At 45.1% G+C, this 13,989-nt stretch overlaps 1 protein-coding gene across 3 annotated transcripts in view; it reads right to left on the bottom strand.

Moving 5' to 3' along the window:
• raraa (retinoic acid receptor, alpha a) overlaps positions 1-13,989 on the bottom strand; it is a gene marked incomplete at its 3' end in the record, with an annotated part of 146,366 nt that overhangs the window by 104,168 nt on the left and 28,209 nt on the right. For all 3 annotated transcript variants that reach the window (XM_032502164.1, XM_032502163.1, XM_032502165.1), the window contains 1 exon segment: positions 986-1,108.

Here is a 13,989-nt window from a genome sequence, read left to right as displayed (position 1 = left end):
CAGACTGACCAGATTTTGTAATTGGCCTGATTTCTCCGCTTCTTTCTTTCCAGTGGCTAGAGCTGACAAGAGGAGGTCGCATTTCATTTTCACGTTCACGACATAACACAAACACATATGGATTTAACATATTTCAAAAAATGCAAGTAAAAACGGTTTTGTGTGGCAGGGCACCTTTAAACTAAAGCTTTCATTTCTAAATATGATGTTAAAAACTGTTCTGGCTAACTTGTATTGCAGGAAATTAACTGGAGAAAAAAAACAAGGTAATAGCCTTTTCAGAAGATGAAATGAAAGAAATGCAAGCCTTTTTCCTACCCAGCAAATAATGTAACAAAGAGCAGAAACCCATTTCCACCACACACTTAAAAACAAATTAACTGAGAAGGCATACAGCACATATGAGCACGTACACAGGCATCACATGTTGTATATTATAAAAAGGACAGATAAACAATGTAATGAGATGCACACACATCCTAGAAGTCTGTCACTGCACAGACAAAGACATATGGCATCTGCTGCACACACGCATAACGGTGAGAGTGTAGTAACAGCAAGAAGTGTGGTTGTACAAAGCATGTCCACTGTCAACAGATACTGACACTGTAACCAGCACAGGGGAAACCACACATGTACACACTGAGCCAAATGTGTGGTCTCAGACAAAGCCCATTGACCTGCTATAAATATAAGAGAAACATGGCCGTTTCTTTGTCTAAAAGTTTAAAAAGCACAGCACCTCGAGAATTTAAAGATAGAAGTGTTGGCAGTGGTGAGGAGAAGTGAGCCAAAATGCTCCGGCCTCTCCGAGCTATTTTAAAGATGAGTTTGATGTGTTGTTGTTGATTCAGTTGGCTTTGTTTCGCTACATAAAACTCAGTGAATCACATTTACTGCTGTTGCACGGTGTGTGTATGATTTATAAAAAATGAGTTCAGTCCAGGATAGGATCTACAGCTGTATAGAGAGAGAGTGTGTCTACCTCTGTTGCTCGCCAGCAGCCCCTTTGTGTGGCTGTTCAGACTGATTGAGTGGTGTGCTGTTCGGCCAACTGGGCTTCCGGCTGGTGGACTGCCTGCATCTATTGCTTGGATGAGGCCTTTTTCTGGAGCACACAAAGCAAAACTAGGAGAGAGAGAGGAGAGAGAGAGGAGAGGAGAGAGTGAGGAGATACGAGAGTGATGGGAGAGGAAAAGAAGAAAGATGAGAATAATGAGCTAGAGAAAAGAAGTGAGAGAGAGCCGAGAAGGAGAAGAAAAAATGGAGAGAGACAAAGAAAGAGGATGAAAAGAGAAAGAGGAATAGAGAAAGGTATTAGTTCCTTGTAGAACAAGGAAGAGAGAAAGGACGAATAAGAGAGTACGCAACGCGAGAGAGAAAAAGGACGTAAGAGGAAGAGGGAAGGGGGAACAGCAAATCCCAAGGAATGAGAGGAAGTCCGACGTCCTATGCCCGTTGTTGAGGAGGAGTAGATGGATATTACAATAGAGAGGACGAGATTTGAGGAGCGAGAGAGACGAGAGAGAGAGAGAGAGAGAGAGAAAGTGAGATATCAGAGAGTAAAGAGAGAAAGGTAAGGATGGAGGGAGAGGAATGGAGGAGGAGAAAACAGGGGAACATTAGCTTAAATGAAAGTTTATTAGCTGTATCAGTCAGTCAGTCAGTGGGTGGGGGTTTTGCCCCAGCCTCCATCCTTCCACTCTATCTATTTCTCCCCGGTTTCTGCTTGTGTGTATGTGTGTGTTTGTAAGAGAGGGGGGTTGGGGGGGGGGAGGCGGGGGGGGGGCAGGCATGAGGCATGACGGGAAAACATTAGGGTGTTGGCAAGTCGCCTGTACACAAGCCAGTAATTGGCTTGGGTAATGGTCATGTCCAGACAAATGGTGTAGGCCCTAACTGTGTTACAAGGAAGCGACTGCTCCGCCTGTATTCACAGCATAAAAGCCAGCAGTGCTAGGATACCAAACGGCTGCAGCGTGTTTATGTGTTTGTGTACAAGACTCATAAAACAAGTGATTTACTGGGACATAACTTTTTCGCCACATGATTCATGATTTGCTTGTGTCCTATGTGGGAGACTGCGCTGTGATAAGGAGGAAAAAGATGGCAGCGCAAGCCCCACTCACCTCGAGGGACAAACCGACATCTGCCGGTGTCCTCCAAACAAGTGACAGATAGGAGATGGGGAGGAAAAAAGAGAGAGAGAGTAAGAAAGGGAGGAGGAGAGCGGGGAGATGACACGAGAGAAGGGAGCAAGAGGATAACTTCAATTTTTCATTCGTCCCTCCCTCTGCTCTGCATCACTTCCCCTTCTGTCTGACGGCAAGCTGAGCCGCTAATGTCCATTGTGTCTGGATGGGGAGCATTATATGAGAATAAAATGTATATGCTTCTACAGTAGTCATGCATGTTAAATAAAAGATAACATGGAAAAAGCTGTGTGTGTGTGTCTGTGTGTGTGTGGTGTGTGTGAGTGTGCGTGTGCGGGGGCAGCCCCTCAACCATCCAGCTATCATCTCCCGCCAGACAGGCCCCACCAAACCATCCCAGCTGGATAATGAGATCCATTATGATTTACGTGCCAAGAGGACAGCCAGACAGAACAAAGACATGTTCACACACACACACACACTCACAGATTGGTGTACACGTCAGTGTGTGTGTATGCATGTGTCTCTTACTGTATGTGTTGTGTGTTGCCACTGCTATATATTTCAGTTTTTTACATCAGGTTTTGTCTGTGTGTGTGTGTGTGTGTGTGTGTGTGTGTGTGTGTGTGTGTGTGTGTGTGTGTGTGCGTGTGAGCTGCATTATTTGCCTGTAGAGCATACTGCAGTGGGTCTTAGTTCTTTTTGCAACTTGACAGCTCATATCATTTCTCTCTCTCCATTTTTCTTTCCACCTCTCCCTATCACCTGAAAAAAGAAAACTCATTGAAAGAGTGAGAGCCCCAACTACAGAAACCTTACTCTGTCTCTCCCACTTCTCTCCCCCCCTCTCGCTCTCTCTCTCTCTCTCTCTCTCTCTCTCTCTCAGGGTCTTGCAGGCAGAAAGTGAAAGGTGAAGATTACAACTCTGTGCTGCATCAAAAAAAGGAGACCACACAACCTCACCCTGATTGATCAGTACCTCCACAGCAACCTGGAGCTAGCCAGGGATTTGTTCCAAGGCGTGCGTGCGTGCGTGCGTGCGTGCGTGCGTGCGTTTTTGTGCTGGGATTTGTTAGTGGAGAGCCAAAGTAGCTGTCAAACACATTTTGGAAATGGAGCAGTAGGTTATTGCTTCATTTACTTTTTGGGAATGGGGGTGGGGGTGGTGTGTCAGCTGAGAAAATTAAATCTGCCTCTGCAGATGTGAAACATATCATTTGAATTATTTCAAGGAAACAGACTGGGTGCAAGCGGACTCATGAATGTTTCATATGCATTCAACACACATAGAGAATAGCAAAGGGCAACTAAGGGCGGCAACTAAAAATAAATTTTCTATTAATCAATTATAGTTCAAATAACATCGGAGAATAGCAAAAATGTATGTTACAATTTCCCAGAGTTCAAGGTGATGCCTCCTAATGTTGTGTTTCGTCCAACCAACAGTCTACAACCTAAAGACATTCAGGTCATAATTATAAAAAGCAGAGGACAACAGTACATCTTCACACTGGAGAAGCTGACGCCATAGAATGTTTGATAAATGACTGATTTATAAACTATACAAATGTTTGTTTTAGCTAAAGAGATATGCATTTGAAGATATTACAGAACATTGCTCCTACATATATTAAGACAATTGTCTGTTTATAATGGTTATTTGGGCATCTTTTCCTTTGCCACTCACCTACAGTAAAGCTACGCTAAATAGCTGGGATTGTGAAATAGATACACACAAAAAAAATAAAAAATAAACATGCAACGCACATTCATTCAATTGCCAAATCTATTTTCTGTTTCTCTTTTTCCCCTTAAAGTTTCTCTCTCTCTCTCTCTCACACACACACAGAACAGCCCTGCCCACTCTCTCTCTCTGAAGGCAGGGCACAGAAAACAATGACGGGATTCTCTGCTGTCCTGCTTTATGAAGTATTCAAGTGACGCCAGCTCAATTAGAGGCCTACATGCCAAGATCTCCAGCCTGGGGAGAGATAAAGTGAGAAGAGCAGAGATAAAAAAAAAGAGACACACAATGAGCACACTAGACAGAGGAGGAATTAGGACAGGAGAAAACACATAGGCTATAATGAAGAGATAAGGAATGATGGACTGTACGTAGATCACCTATAGGAAATGGGAAATGACAAGAAAGAACAGGTGAATAAGGAAAATAGGGGAAGACATGCAAAAACAGTAGATTCAGCAGAAAAAAACAAGACAAACAAGCAGAGACAGAGAGACTAATGCCAGCCAGAGACTCAACCAGGACTATCATGACCTCCTTGCCTGCCATTGCTCTGTCATACACACATTTACAAACACACACACACACACACACACACACACAATCCTCTGTGGTATGTATTTCCATCATCAAATGTGATCAGCGCTACTGTCCGTGAGCCAAAATTCACTCAACTATGATAACCCCTGTGGGAAGCACGCATGCACGCGCGCGCGCGCGCGCACACACACACACACACACACACACACACACACACACACACACACACACACACACACACACACACACACACACACACACACACACACACACACACACACACACACACACACACACACACACACACACACACACACACACACACACTGTCATCAGCCTAGGTAGCAGAGAAGGATTTGACATCCCCGGTTTAATTAAAAGGTCAAATAAATTAAATAAACATCAAAGGGAATGAGCCTTCAGATGAGTGGTGCAGTGGCTCAGAGGTTGAGCTCTCGAGGCTTGTCTTCGTGAACACGAGGAGCGCTGTAATCATGTATTATTTAATTTAAAGGATAACTCCGGTTCATTACAACTTGGGTCTCATATTCATAGTTTTGGCTGCAATTTTTTATGGGTAATAATATTATTGTGCTCACCAAGTTAATTGCTGAAATCTAAGAATGCGGTAAATAAATCAACATCACTGTAGAGAAGTCACGAGCTTTCAGAAGATTATAAAGCTTTCAAACAAACCTCAAGGTTCACCAAATTTATTTGGAAGAGTAAACAAAAGTTAAATGGTAAAAGGAATATCCAAACTGTCCTTTACAAACACCCACTGCAGTTTTGGCTTCTCAACGTCTGACTGCTCATTTCTTGCCCCAACTGAGTTTTGTTGTAGCAAATGTCGCCGTGTTCCTACTATATACGACTCTGCAACTAATGTGGTGAATACAGTGTTATCCTAACTGACAGAAAGAATGAAAATAAGACTTGAGTTGTAATAAACAGAAGTTTTAAAGTAACTCAACAAGATTGAGGTTCCTTGACGTAAATATTCGCAAATGGGGCTTAAATGTATCTGCCCCGGAGTCCTTGACATGTGTTTATTCAATGCCATAGTGATGTGCTGTAACAAAACCCTCTGAATGTCATTAGATGGGGCTTTTATCCAAAGAGTCTGTTTGTATTATGGGTGGGCCTCGCTGCAACTGATTTTCTTATCATGCAGTACATCACCATTCTCTCTGCATTTACAGACAAATTGTTGTGGTTGCAATAAAATTCCCATCGCTGCAGACAAAGTGTTCATCCTCTCCATGGTTAGCCACTCTCTCTGAACTATTTTGACTTCTAAGTTGGTATGTGTGTAGCCTGCGTGGGAGCTGAAGCCACAAGCCCACTGTTGTGGCACATCCCGCTTTCCAACCCACTCTGCAATCAGCACCAGAGTGAAAACCCAAAACACATGCCCTAACCAAAACGATTCCCTCTAATTGAGCACCAACAAAACAACATGGTGCCTCAAACCTAACGTCAATATCTCTCCAACAAACCAAACTCGGGTGAGCACCCCCTCCCCCCTAACACCTTGCATCTCAAGCCTCCTTCAGAAAACAGCCCTTTGCTCGCTGTGGTACTAACCCTAATCACTTCCCTCAGCACCAGGTGGTTGTCATTGACTGGGGCCCGGCTCCTCCACTCAGCGAGACGCTTCGCCAGAGGAAATTGGCTCGTCTACACACATTTACTGCTCGGTAACTGTACTGTAACGGAGTCATGCGGACCCTCCAACGCCTTTGTACGGGCTCCTTACGCAGCCTGGTTTGCTGTACAGAAACAGCTGCCGCAGCATGCACAACACCATCCAAAGAAACAATTAGAAGCACCCTTTTCCTACTACTTCCCACCATTAACCGCCATTGTGTGGAATTAGTGGCAGTCTATGGAATAAGTGGATTCTAATTCATGCCCTCTTTTCAAGGGCCGCGGCTACTGCAGTGGCTTTCCTCTGCTAATGAAGAGGATGAAGGAGAAGTGTTAATCAAACTGAGCATCTCATATGTGGTAATAAGGAGCAGAGAAGAGGCCTTGGAGAGACTCCCTAGTTTGTGTGTGCGTGTGTGTGTGTGTGTGTGTGCGTGTGTGTGTGTGTGTGTGTGTGTGGAATAGGAAGTGACATTGAATGTATCTGTTGCAATGTTATTGTGTTACTGAATCTAAGACTCCGTAAACTGATCGTCTGTTAAACAAAAAAAAACAAATAAAAAAAGAGACGCAGGAAATAATGTGTGTCCCTGGGCCTTGTTTTCTAATTGCTTAGCCTTAGCCCATAGAGATGCATGTCCCACTATGGGCCAATACCTCTCCGCTAGCAGCCTTTCATCCCTCCCAGGCTCCCTCGTCTTGGACCACAGTGCTAACCAGCGGGATCTGATTAGATTTAAATGTCAAGAGAGATAGTACAATACAGTTATCTTCCAAATTATTGCCCATTAAAGGGCCTAAGCAGTGTGCCTCCCTCCTCAACTAACTAATCACCAACCAGATTCATCATCTCACAGACAGGGGCATAATTATTTGGGAGACTGTGGTTTCCCTTGCTTCTTCTTTTCTGTGTGTGTGTGTGTGTGTGTGTGTGTGTGTGTGTGTGTGTGTGTGTTTGTCACCCATGTGCAAGGGCATCCAGGAGTGTCTGTAATGTATGATCAGTGTGTGGCATGTTGTGTGTGTGTGCTCCGGAGGGAGCTGTTCAGTGCCCCGGCCAGTGCCCCATTAAGATGAGGAGGAAGACAGTGTTTTTGTGTTGGTGGTGTGTGTGTGTGTGTGTGTGTGTGTTGGTGTGTGTGTTGTGTGTGTGTTGGTGTGGTGTTTGTGGTGTGTGTGTGTGTGAGAGAGAGAGAGAAGAGAGGGGCTCCTCATTTAGACAGCAGAAGTGGCAGACTATGTTCCACCTGCAGCCAAACAACAGACAGACAGACACAGAGACAGTGACTTGGAGGTGTCCCATCTGCCTCCTAATTCACCCGCTGTCCTCGGGGTGTCATAGGGACCCATATGCCAAAATAATGGAGCCTCCATCGTCTGGTTTGTTATTTTATTTTATTACTCTTCTTCTCTTGCTTCCGTCCCATATTTCATCCTTCAGTCTTCCTTCAGACACATGCTTTACTGGTCTTTGTTCATTCTTCCTCCTTCACCTCCCCTCGTTCCTCTATATGGAACCCTATCATTGATCTAGTGTGCATTACAGTTTTCATCCCATCATCGTAGTTCTGATAGTGGTGGTGTTGGGGGAGTGGGGGTCTTATGGAAGAATGAGGAAACTAGAAATTTAGGACTCATATCTCAAGGTGGTTTCCTTCATATCATCGTTTCTCTTGGCTGCTTTGCCTCTTTCCTCATCTCCATTTCCTGCCCTGCACACCTTTCAGTACTCATCTTCTCCATGTTGGATCCTCGCCCCTCCATGCATTTCGTTTTCATATTTCCCCACTCTTCTTCCCTCTTTCACCTAATCCTTTGTCTGTTCTTTAATCTCTCTTTGTACTCCATCTCTCTTTTCTCCCCTCTTACCTGTTTGTTCACCCCCCCACTCCTCCATCATGGAGCTACTTATGCTGGGCTCTGACTTCATACCTCTGCTGGCGATTTATTCACAGAAGCCTGGGCGATGTGCATTAGGGCCCCCCGCCGTACAGCAATGCATTACGGACTGCACTATAAATAGCTGCTGTGCGACCTGTAAAAGCTTTTCATTACAAAGAGATATTGTTTGATCAATAGGAGCCCCGCACTAAATCTAATTACCAAAACGACCAGGGCTAAAAAATATATGTATTAACAAGATGATAAGGCAAGCAGAGGCAACCACTGTTTTGACCAAAAAGATTTCAAGAGGGCTCTTGTCAAAATTAATAGCCCATTATAAGTACAAGGTACAAGAGCTAATTGGCATGTGAAGAGTATGAGAATGAAAGAAATTGAGGACTGAATAAGGAGGAGTGGCTGATGGATAATAAGGGCAGGAAAATACACTATGTTTATACATCCGCTCTCTGTTAATGTGCATACACAGAGGTAGAGGCATTCAGAGCAACTTTATATAATATTTAAGCTTCACTTAGTGTCTTTGTGCAACGCAGGGTTGCACAAAGACACTAAGCAAAGCTTGAGTTGAAATGCAAGTTGTAGTCTCTTTATGGGACACAAGAAAAACACAAACTATTTTTTACACACACAAATGTACAGTACATGGACAAACCCATTATGTAGCCACTGGGCCCCAGCTGAAGCTCAATGGGAGCCACTGGACTGAGCCATGCAATCAGCAGACTTTCATATGAGGTGCAGCTGTAAGAAGACTGGGGAGAAAACCTAGGAAGAAAGGGGGAGTAAAAAAGACAGTGGGAGAGAGAATAGGAGGAGCCCAGGGTGTAATTTCTCTCTCTGTCAGCTCCCTGCCTCCCCCATCCTCCCTCTCTCCCCCATCACCCCCTGAGATGTGGATGCTTCGCGGGGACAATTACCGACTGACACTTCATCATGGGCCGCGCGACAGGCGCTGACGGCCCTCGTCCAAACAAATGATGCTGGGGTCGAGGTTGCGGGCCTGCCTTCGAGTCTGCCTGCCTGTAGCCCCGCTGCACTCCGCTGCTTAGGAAAGAGCCTCCTCCAACCAACCACCTCCTTCCTTTAAGAAAACACTTTATTCAGCGTGGGGGTGGTGTGAGGCAAGGGGGGGGGCTTCAATACAGCAATGGGGTGGTGGGGGTGCTACAGTACTGTCAACTCCACCCCCCTTAGGTAAGAGAGCGTCTTCATCTTCTCACACACACACACACACACACACACACACACACACACACACACACACACACACACACACACACACACACACACACACACACACACACACACACACACACACACACGCACACACACACACACACACACACACACACACACACACACACACACAAATACTCCCTAACCCTCCATACATACAACTAATCAGATAATGGGGTTAAACAGAGGCTTAAAAAAGCCAACGAGGTACAAAAGCGAGCAATCAGTGTGACACCAGCAAGCATCAATGAACCCTGTGTCTTTTGTGGATCACAGACACACATCCCCCCCCCACCACCACCACAACGATCAACTCACTCCTCTGCTGTGGGTTGAGTGCAGCTAAGTTTAGATTCATAAAGTAGGTCAATTGCTAATAGTCAAAAAAAGGGGCAGCATATAGTGTTTAAGTAGAAACCATAAAAAAGAAAGGCATGTAGAGGACCTGCTGTTAGCGGTCCCCCAGCTGAGAGTCTGAACCTGCAAATGAATAAATGCTGCCTGTGATCTCAGCCCAGAGAGGCCGATGAACAACAACTGAGACAGACATCAAACGCTTGACTAACACTGAAACAACACTCTCCACTATGCATGTAGGACGGAGAGGAGGTGAGAGAGAAGAAAGAGACACGGAGACAGCATAAACAATGAAACATTTATCAAAGCGTGTAGTACTGCACCTCCTGCGCTGCGCGGGTAGACTGCTAATGCAGGTGGCATTACTGTTGCTGTGCTATCCCACCAGCAGCTATTGAGCTGCAACCTGTTCCTTATTGAAACTTTACTTTGTGGATGCCCTCTGCTATCCCCATAGAACTGGTTGAAACAAAAAAACTAAAAAAAATCTTTTCTAATTGTTATGCCATTCTCTGTGCGTTTATTATCACGTTCTTTTCATTCATACTCCTGATGTTTTCCCTATTGGCAGCCCCCCTTGATAAATGTGTTTATGGCATGTCTCACGTCTGCAAACCCAATGCACAAGCCGCTGTCTAAGATAAATAAAAGGGGAGCTGAGAATGGGAGGGGAAGGGGGGGGGGATGTCAAAATGAAGGGCAGGAGAAAAAAAGTACAAAGCGAGAGACGTACTTCATGCTGGAAAGGCCCTTGAGATTGCTTTCAATCTTTCCGTCAATATTCAGTGTGCAGGCCTCTATATGCCATCATTAAAAAGGGGACGCTTCCCTGTTTATTTATCATAAGGACACATGGTTGACAGCTTCCTGTAAACAACGTGTGTTTATATACGCGTGTGTGCGTGTAGGTGAATTCACTGTAGTTTCCATAACATACACTCCTGCCTCTCTCTGTCCGTTATCTGTTAAAATTGATGGCTTTTGCTCAGTATTGTGGGAGAACAAGTGATGAAATTGGCCAGCGTGCTCTCTGATAATGGCTGTTAGAGCTCATCACTGTATACAGAGAATGAGGTTGTTTAACACAGGAAGGAAAAAATGCTTTTTTTCCCCCACTTTGACTGGTGGAGAGAGAACTGAAAAGGATGGAATGCATGAGGTGAGTGTGAAAAAAAGAGGTGGCATTCAGTTTTTCAAGATGCTCAATCAATTCCAAGATAGCAAATGTTTGAGTAGTGAATGCATCTTTAGCATGATGTGACCTTGTAACAAACTTCAAAAGATAAGCGAAGAGCTAATGACTAAAGAAAGGGAAGCCTTTTTTCTTCTCGATGCTTCAACTATTTCTGTACCGTTGGTTTTCTGCGCTGTGACACAACTTGTTTAACCTGCCAAAAGCAGACATAACCCATAATCGGCACCAAATGTTTGTCAGTCCACCCACAGATAGGCTAAAGCTAAACAACTGTTGGCTAACAGCTGGGTCCAATCACGCTGTCAGTCAGTCAATAGCGCTGATAACTTCAAACTTGTTGGAGGAAATTAATTCCTGTTATCTATTAAGAGCAATGGCAACGGAAAGATCACTGTTACTATTTATTCATCCTTTGGTGCAGAGAAATGTGCTAAACATACTCAAATACATCATCAGGAAATCACTCATCTACAATACACTTCCTAGCTGTGGAAGATAATTGTGTGTGTGTGTGTGTGTGTGTGTGTGTGTGTGTGTGTGTGTGTGTGTGTGTGTGTGTGTGTAGACCGGCTGACCCACAGAGAAAGACAAATGGCTATAGCAGGGGGCCATGCTTGACATTTAGGTTTCATGCGGTAATGGACGTTGACCTGCCGGGGTCAGGCCTGCCAGCGAGGCAGAAGAGGGGCCCATTCCTGCACACAGCCCCATCCCTGTAATGAGACACTAGCATAACAGTGGTGGACACACACACACACACACACACACACAATCACTCACTCAGTAGAGAAGAAAACAGAGGGGCACCAGACATCCCACAGGTTGGACCACATAGGTGGGTTGTCATTATAGAGAAGAGACAGATGTTCGGTGTGTGGTTTTAAGTGTCAGTAGCATAGTCAGGTCACGTGTTTGCAAATATTTCTGTTGATATTGTTTATATCTGAGTTGGTGCACATTGATTTCTACTACCATGGCAACAGCACAGTACAGGGAAGGCAGAACAGTGGTAGCTGCTATTGTTAAAGAGAGTGCCCTGTGTTCAGCCACAACTCTGCAACAGGAGGCTACTTTATGTACTGTTTGTGACAGCTTTGTGGTAATAATGGAGCCCAGGCCCCCGCTAGTGCAAGTGGCATGCTCAGTCAAGTGAGACTTTGCCTAAGAGAACACACACACACACACACACACACACACACACACACACACACAAGGCAGCCTCCTTCACACCTAATGAGACTACTGGGGGAGTGGAGAGCAGGAGGCAGGGCGAGGGAGATGAGTAGAGAGAGAAGAGAGAAAAGATGGGAAATAAAGTAAGAGCAAGGGGAAAGGAATAGTAGAACAGGAATAGCAAGAAGGGAGTAAGAAAAAGACAAATACAAGGAGAGAATAGGAGGCAAGGTGACCAACTGCTCCAACTTTCAAGGTTTGGGATTGGAGGATGGGAAAGGGGGATTGAGGGGGGGGGGGGGGGGGGGGGGGTAAAGGAGTGATGACCTGGATTGCTGCCAAAGAAGTGAGTGGAAGATAGGGGGAAGGGGATGTCAGAAAAAGAGGAATGAGTGTGTGTGAGAGAGAAAGAGAGATGGAGTTGAGGTGCACTGCTAGGCTTAGCAGCGGGTGGTTATGCAATGTACACAACACAGGAGTGCAGGGGGGATCAAAGACATGGGGTGCATACATAACTAAATCTGACACCGTAGTGCAACAAGAGACGATGAGCAGAGAGAGAAAAACACTAATATATGAAGAGAAAAGACACTCCCTGAGGATAGAGGGAGAGAGAACGAGTACATTGGTTACTGGGTCCACATCAAATTTAAGTAACAATGGAGGAGAATGACAGAGAAAACCAAAAAATAAAGATAAAAATAAAGACATGCCAAAACTGCTCTAGCTTTTCCTCTGGAGCTACAGCATCATCTGCTCATTCAGGCAGGTGCACATTGCAGGGTGAGGTGTGGGCGAGTTAAGTGAGTAAATAACTTGTAGTCCAAAATGGGAAAAGGCTTAAATGTCCAGTGACAAGGAATGCGGACAGACAGGCACAGCTGAGCCTTTGGTTGTGCTTCCAGGGAAAGCGAACCATGAATTATTAACAGGCGCTCGGTCTAATGAAGTGAAGATGAGCCACTTGGCTACATGCTCATCAGAGCAGACAACCGTGCTTGTTATGGACTACAGTGCCCAGGCCCCACAGCAGGTTACAGTGTCAACAAGTGACATGTCAACTATACCGCTGCCATGAACACTGCTCTGGCTATTAGGAAAACATTATAGCGCTGGGCTGTGTGTTGGATTTTTGAGTCAACACACACCTTTGACTCTTCTCTGTCAGCGATGCGATGACACTGCTCAATGACAATGTAGTTCCTAATGGACGGGGTAAAGCACACACGGATTCAGTGGGATGCTTCACAAATAAAGCAGGGAAATGTGTTGCACACTTCATATACACATATTACCCATCAGCAGAGACTTAGCTGAATTTCTGACCACAAGTTTTTTGCATAAGAGCTGGAACGGGAGACACAATTCTTCTCCTTTTTTCCTGTTGTTCTTTATGTCACCGGGAAGGACACTGAGGTCCATACTTTACATACACGGTTGGAAAGGGAAAGTTAAAAAAAAAAAAATGCTTCTGATCCTAAACTGCCGGTGGCCTGCCGGAAATGCAGCCATCTTTCTTTCCTTTATAAGTAGGACACCTGTCTTTTATGAACAGTCTGCAGCCCATTTTCTCATCCGTGAATTTGTGTCAAACATGCAGAGATTTGAATTACGAGGGGATAGTTGTTCCTACATTGCAACCAATTATCTAACATCCTCCATCCAGACATAGCTGCAGTGGAAGTGCCTGGGCCACCAGTTAAATTTAAGCACTTGTCTTCTAGGACTCCCAACAAAACCAGACCAATGATGAGACAGAGGACAGGATGAAGGTTTTGGATTTTTTTTGTTGCTAATATAGCAGTGTTGCTCCAGAGCTAGAGTCACTGCTTGGCTGCTCTCTATTTGCCTGCCTCCTCTTCTGGCGGTCCACATGCCACTGCTAATCCTTCATAGACCCAGAGGAAGGCTTCGGGATCATCCAGTGTGTGAGCTGGGAAAGACAGGAAGCTGGCAGGCACATATTGTCTGGGTAACACAGTGGAGGGTTGCAACAAGCTAGTCGGGAGAGCTCCATCCTTCCTCTGGGTGTGCAC

This window comes from Etheostoma spectabile, chromosome 21 (assembly GCF_008692095.1).
Source record: "Etheostoma spectabile isolate EspeVRDwgs_2016 chromosome 21, UIUC_Espe_1.0, whole genome shotgun sequence".
Classification (NCBI taxonomy): domain Eukaryota; kingdom Metazoa; phylum Chordata; class Actinopteri; order Perciformes; family Percidae; genus Etheostoma; species Etheostoma spectabile.
Note: the sequence above shows the minus strand (reverse complement) of the source record. Positions and strands in the feature narration are given on the sequence as shown.